We start from the raw sequence: 7,070 nt of genomic DNA, 5'->3' as shown, positions 1-7,070 counted from the left end.
CTCCATAAAACGTGTCACTGCTGACCTTCAGAATAAAAAGCTTATTACTGATCTTGAGAACAATAAATATAGTGCAGTAACGACACTGTGACACATTTCTTTCAAAATGTTTACCAGTCAGTATAGTGAAACAGTCATTCCACAAAACCTACCATTAGCTAACTGGAACCGGTAGTTACCCAGAGCGCAAGAATCGTGTGCTCACTGAAATGCAGCTCCTTACAGTCCTCGCCCTGAAGGATCATTTCACATCACATTTCACAGATAAGTGTTTACCCTGCCCTGTTTTACTTTAATTGTGCCCAATTAAATCATTGGTACCTAGCTAATTATTAGCTGATAATAAGCTCTTCTGAGTAATCAGGTGTGGCAGCACATAGGGAGAAGTGTTGTGTGCTGCTGGCTGTTGTTGTGTTGTTGTGTTGTGCTGTTGTGTGCTGGGTGCTGTTGTTGTGTTGTTGTGTTGTTTGCTGCTGGCTGTTGTTGTGTTGTTGTGTTGTGTGCTGTGCTGTTGTGTCCTGGGTGTTGTTGTGTTGTGTGCTGCTGGCTGTTGTGTTGTTGTGTTGTGTTGTGTGCTGCTGGCTGTTGTTGTGTTGTTGTGTTGTGTGCTGTGCTGTTGTGTCCTGGGTGTTGTTGTGTTGTGTGCTGTGCTGTTGTGTGCTGGGTGCTGTTGTTGTGTTGTTGTGTGCTGGGTGTGGGGTCAAAGAACTGCAGATAGCTCAGATGTGAGAAGCTCTCTGAGGTGTTTAGGCTAGTGCGGACTATAGTGTCCACAGAACCATGTTGGCCCATTAGCTTCGGGTCATTAAATATAGCAGAAATATGTCTAGAAAACCCCTCCTGATACACAAGCATGTTCTAATAAATACAATGACATTTTAAGAAATAAATGGAGTCCTGAAACTGCAACTATGGGTCATGACTCCACGTGTTTTTGCTCTTATTCTTTAAAGAATATGCTTATGTTTGTTAAATCATGCTTATTTCATAGAGCCAATCCAGACCCCTCATCTCTTACAGGTTTTGGAGATTACGGCAGACTTGGAGAAGAGCTTTTGAGTCCTGCAGCCCTCACCGAGACGCCTTTCACGGTGATGGAGGCCCTGGTGTGGTGCGGAGGAGAGGCACGTGGGGTCGGTGGAGTGGAATAAACGATGAGGAGTGTTGGGGGAGGAAGCAGGGCCAATCACGCCATGTCCTGAAGCAGTGGCATTTCTGAAGGAAGAGTGTTCAAACGCTGAAGACAGGCCTGACATTTATAAACAGCCAGCAGGCGGATACTCCAGGGAGTGTCCGGTGAAACACTTCAGTGCCACGGTGCCGGTCAGATACCCCCTACCCAGACCCCAACTGCACCGCACTGGAGAAGAGAAACATGGGCCTTCTTAGTAGTAACTCACTGGCACCAATCTAAACCACACCCATGTTTACTGAGTTCGTCAGACGCAGGGAGCTAATATTGTGCTGGCAAGACAGCGTCGCTCTCGTCCTGGGTTTACCTTTAACCGCCCATCACAGACATGTTAGCTAAGTGCTTTAACTCAGTTCAGTGGAAGCGAGGGAGAAAGACGCAGTATTACTGTGTCAGAGTTGCCAGCCAACACGCTGTAGTTTACACACACTGCTGTGGCCTTAATCCTCAGGTTAATTCTTCCTAAAAGCACAGCACGCACATTCTGACTGAACGCCGGCACAGGATCTCTGCATCTTCCTCTTATTGGCTCGATGTGCCACGGAATTATCAAAGGATGAACAGAGGTTCACGCCACTGGCTGCAGTGCTTAGCATATATCAGGCAGATTTGCACTCACTTTGTGCAGAACTCAGCAGCCCGGCCTTAGAGCCGAGCCACAGTGATTTAACTGAGATGTATAAAAACTTGCGTTTGCGTCACGTTTTCATGCCGGGCAGACGGCGAATGATCTGAAATGCTTGGAGCCTTTCAGTCACGCGAGTGACGTGGTTATCCTTGGAGCACGCGGCTTCCACACAAACCGCTTCCCCTGAAAGAGCACTAATCCTGTACCTGTCCTGTAGACCTGTTCGCAATTTGGTGTTGGGGGAATTTCTCACTTGAACTGAGTTAGTGGGTCCCTAGACATGAAAAATCACTGAGGTGCTCATCCGCCATAGTGCCACGAATTCCGCAATGGTCAAATTAAATATGGCCGCCATCGGCTATGATAAAAATCCAACTTTTTTGTTTCTGAATGTATATAGACATATAATACCTCCATTTAGACTAATTATGGTATGGGGAATTCATTTCTGATATTGTTATGACCATACTGGATGATTTTAACCTTGAATAGGCATGGTCAAGGTTCTTTTCCTATTCTGAAGTATCGTAAAATACTGGAGAGACACCCATACCAAGTAGTTTTACAAGGGAGGATTATACTATGGCAGGCATGGATAACTCTGATTATGCTGATAAGTCATCACTCTCTGGTACCAAGGGATCACACTATGCAGCATTAGTACTGTTCCAAGACGCAACAGTAAACAGACCACTTTATAAGCCTCCAGTGTCAAGCACAGGATTAAGGCATGCTGATCCAATCCTGCGGACAAAATTGTCATGCCAACAGGTACCTCACCATGCCAAGCCAGTGGTTCGACCTGCCCTGCCACCAGACATGCTGCTGCATCCTGAAAACAAGCAAGCAACATTACTTGATGTTGCAACTGCCCAAAGTGTATCAGCAAAGCGAGAATTCTTGATCAGTCTGATCCGCTGTGGGGTATCAGCAGGAGGCCCTCTGATATGGGCTGCTGTGCACACACTTGTCTCACCTGCTGTGGTACCGATGATGCGTGTTGGCTTCCTCCCTGTTGTACCAAGACCCATTACTGAGTGTGCCACCATCAGACATTGCCTCACTAACTTCCAGAGCGTTCGCAGGCAACTGAATCAGGCATCAATGCCAATTTGGTGTGATGAAAGCGTGTTTGCCCTAGCTGTAGATATTTACCTTCATGAGACAGAACAGTTCAAGGATCTGTTCCTCTGTATGGGCCCTTTCCATTGGACCCGTGTTCTACTCAGATGCCAGGGAAAACTCATTCGAGGTTCTGGCCTGGATGATGCATTGGTGGAGTGTGAAGTGTTTGGACCTGACGTGATTGAGTCTGTGTTAAATGGCAGTCATTATGTCCGAGCTTTCACTGGAATGCTAATTGTGGAGGATGTGATCAGGTCACTCCAGTGGGAGATATCCAGTGCTAGCACAGGTAGAAGCAATGCACACTACACTTGCTGCAAATCAACATTGCCCAGAGCAGTTTGAAGCATTGATTGAACAAGTACAGAAGTTGAATCAGGACTTTTTGGAGTTTGAGAAGGAGTGTAAAGCGAAGTCAGAGCTTTGCCGATTCTTTGGAGTTTGGCTGGATTTGGTGGCCATCATCAAAAATGCTGTAGTCTCTGAAAGAGAAGGAAACTGGAACTTACACGTGGCTACTATAGAGGATTCTATGCCAATCTTTGCAGAATGTGACTGCATAAACTACCTTCGTCATGGCTCATGGTATCTTGAACAAATCAAGGTGCTAGAGTTCACACATCCTGAGCTCTACCGGCGCTTCTCGATAGGCCAGTGGGTTGTGCAGGATCGGCCTGGCTGGTTCTGTGCTGTGGGAGGTGACATGAAGGTTGAGCAGACCATTCAGCGAGTGTCAAAGGGTCCTGGAGGTCACTACGTAGTAGGAGCCACACACAATGCAAATGCTGTATCAGAGTTTGAACTCTTGTTCCACGAGATTGGGATGATCACTGATGTCCTCAACTTTCTCACCAACAACAACACTTTGAAACAGACAGAATGCCATCTTCAGCATGCACTGAGCACCACTCGCCGCCTTATATTCAACCAAAATGTTTCAAAGCTGCTGGACTTAGCTGTGCTAGAGCGGCACAATCCCTACTCATTGACAGTCAATGTGCCTGTTCCACTGCACAATCTGATCACCAAGCAGGCTGCTGACCGAGTTGTCGCTTCTCGCTTGCTCAACTGTCTCCAAAATGGGAAGCATGTCTACTGCTCCTATAGACAGGAGAGGTTAGTTGAGAAGACCAAGAAAATTAGCACTACTGTATCAAAGAGAAAACTACCTCAGTTCAATTAACAATCACAGAAAACCCCAACAATCAGTATGAAGGAACATAAGTCAGTTTCATTCAAAGACATGGCTGAGGCACATCGAAGCATGGACATTGCTAAAGAGCGGGGTAAGAGTATCCGGGAGATACTTTCTCATGATGTGCTTTCAGCATCTCCCCTGTTTGATGGTGACCTTCCAGCTCATGTCAACAAGTCAAAACTTGTCAGTGAGATTGAGCCTCAACTTATTCCACTCATGTTGTTGTAGACTTCATGTTGAAGATGCGTCAGATGCCTCTAGCACAATTTCGTACTTTAGGTGCGGTCATCAATGCCATCATCAGCTCAACATCATCTCTCTGCAAAGAGCCAGAGTTCATCCATCTTGTTCTAGATTCCTACATCGAGATGTCCCTAAAGGAAGGGGAGCGCATGCGGCGTACATACTCAACAACAGGCAGTGACATCATTGGCATGAACAAACACACCCCCATCCCTCAGCAACTTGACAAGTTCTGGGCATCTGAGGAGAACAAGCGGAATCTCCAACTATTAGCTAGGGATATGGTGTGCAATCGAGCCAGTGGCAATGCTACTGTAATTGTGAGTTCTGTTGTCATTGATGATGAGGTGCTACCAGCAAAGGCAACTGGTGGGGAAGAGATCCCAGACCTCTTGAACTGGATTGAAGAAGCTGATGCCAGGTTGCTGGTGCATGTTGAGTGAGCTATTCGTGTGAAGCAGTGTGAGAGAGTTATCATAGTCTCCAATGACACAGACACCTTTGCACTGCTTCTCCGCTACAGCCCATACTTCCAAAAACTTGGGATGAAGGAGATCTGGCAGCAGTATGGCACTGGTGAGAGGCTTCGAATGCTTCCACTCCATCAAGCAGTCTCTCGTCTTGGAGCATCACTGTCAAAGACAGTGATTAAAGCTCATATCCTGACTGGAGATGACTGTATGAGCAAGGTGGGGACTAAACATGCTGCTATGGCTTCTGATCCAGTCCAGTACTTAGCCAACTTTGGAGAAGCAGATACCTTGACAGAGCAAGATGCAGCTTTGGCTGAGGAGTACTTGGTGCGTGTCTGGGCTGGGGTCCGATCAACTACAACAGCTAAGACATTTGATGACTTCAGGGTAGAAATCTACACCAGTGGAAGTGCTGGAATTGATGTTCTCCCTCCCACAAGTAGTGTGATCAGAGGCCACATCCAACGAGGGGCTTTTCTGGTTTATACGGCATGCAACTTGCTTGCAGCAGCCAAGGACACCAAAGTAAGACAAGAGCCAACGGAACATGGATGGAAGGAGCACTTTGGCACACTCCTGCCATCAAAATGTCTAAAGCTCTTACCACCAAGTCTGCTCACAGTATGCAAGTGTGCAGGCAAATGTGACAATCGCCGATGTGGCTGTCGTTCTGCTGGAGTTTCATGCACCGTATTCTGCCATGGAAAATGGAAAAATCATTTTGTAAAAACCCATCCCACTAATATGCATGCACGCATACAGAAATCACACTACATGTTGCACTTTTAGTTAATTTAATGTAATTTGTATCACTTTTTTGCTACATAGTTTTATTTGCACCCAGCTGTTTTATTTTATATCAATAGTTCAAAGGGGATGTTTAAAATGTTTTTTCTCTTCATGACTTGTATATATTTGTATTATTGAAAAAAATATTAAATGTCAGATTTATTAGACTTAGACTTGCATCTGGTTTTTATTCTTTATAATGGACAAGTTGTGGGTAAGGTCTTCAGAATAGGAAAGTGACATTGACCATGACCTTTTAATGTCAAAATCACCCAATATGGTCAAAACAATATCAGAAATGAATTCCCCATCCCATAATTAGTCTAAATGGAGGTATTAAATGTCTATATACATTCAGAAACAAAAAAAGTTGAATTTTTATCATAGCCGATGGCGGCCATATTTAATTTGACCATTGCGGAATTCGTGGCACTATGGCGGACGAGCACCTCAGTGATTTTTCATGTCTAGGGACCCACTAACTCAGTTCAAGTGAGAAATTCCCCCAACACCAAATTGCGAACAGGACTATAGGCCAGGTACTGGATTACACAGGGCAGAGCTAACAAAGCCGCTTTTTAACAAAGACTCGACTCTACTAGAGGCCGCTTCTGAAAGATTATTCAGGAATCCTGACCGGATGCCGCAGCACAGTTCTCACACTAAAGAGAAAGAAGAACAGAAAAAGGTCTCACCCCCTCCGAGTCCCTGTTCTCCGTCTGCCTCCTGATAGCTGCTCTGTATTGAGACACACACAACCTGTCTTACTCTCCCAAGTCAAAACCCCAGCACTATAAATATCAACCCTGCAGTGAGGAGAAAATGGCTCCCTGAAAACAGCCTCTTGAGTTGGCTCTTTCAGTGCTGCTACCTGAAGGACAGCCGTGCTGTTGTGGGCCAGCAGGCCCGTCACCTGGGAGCCCTTTTAACTCGCCCTTACTCCCAGTCTGGGGCTCCCTGCTGTGCTCCGGGCTCACCACGTCCACAACGCTCCTAAACACAAACTTTCACATTGGAACAATTGAGGGGATTTTAATTATTAATATTATTGGTTCTTCACACAAAAAAATTTGGATCAGGGTCTTAGCATAAGACATAATGAACACATGAGTCCATGAGCAGCAATATAACATTAAATAACACAAGCTGTAAATCTGTTCCACATACAATCAATTACTTACCGAATGAAACATAATATTATATAATATAGTGCATGTATTATATATACTGCTGTGTATATAATACCGCCCTTATTTCGGATGCTAAGCTCCACAGACAAGTCATTGCCTGTGCCCGAGGTGCAGGAGACGACAGCATTATATATTTTTTTCTGTTTGTTTTTTGCCGCTTGGCCCCATGTACTCAAGCTCAATTATGTGTTAAAGAATAAGAGTCCCTCCGTTGGGACAGCCTTCTGGGTCC

At 45.4% G+C, this 7,070-nt stretch overlaps 1 long non-coding RNA gene across 1 annotated transcript; it reads right to left on the bottom strand.

Moving 5' to 3' along the window:
* Nucleotides 1-201: 201 nt before the first annotated feature.
* On the bottom strand, nucleotides 202-6,648 carry LOC143477147 (uncharacterized). The gene is made up of 3 exons (XR_013121491.1): nucleotides 6,520-6,648; nucleotides 6,344-6,386; nucleotides 202-1,215 (listed from the first exon to the last, which is right to left on the bottom strand). It is a non-coding gene; the product is annotated as an uncharacterized LOC143477147 (long non-coding RNA).
* Nucleotides 6,649-7,070: the final 422 nt, after the last annotated feature.

This window comes from Brachyhypopomus gauderio, chromosome 15 (assembly GCF_052324685.1).
Source record: "Brachyhypopomus gauderio isolate BG-103 chromosome 15, BGAUD_0.2, whole genome shotgun sequence".
Lineage (NCBI taxonomy): Eukaryota > Metazoa > Chordata > Actinopteri > Gymnotiformes > Hypopomidae > Brachyhypopomus > Brachyhypopomus gauderio.
This window is presented reverse-complemented; position numbering and strand designations above follow the sequence as displayed.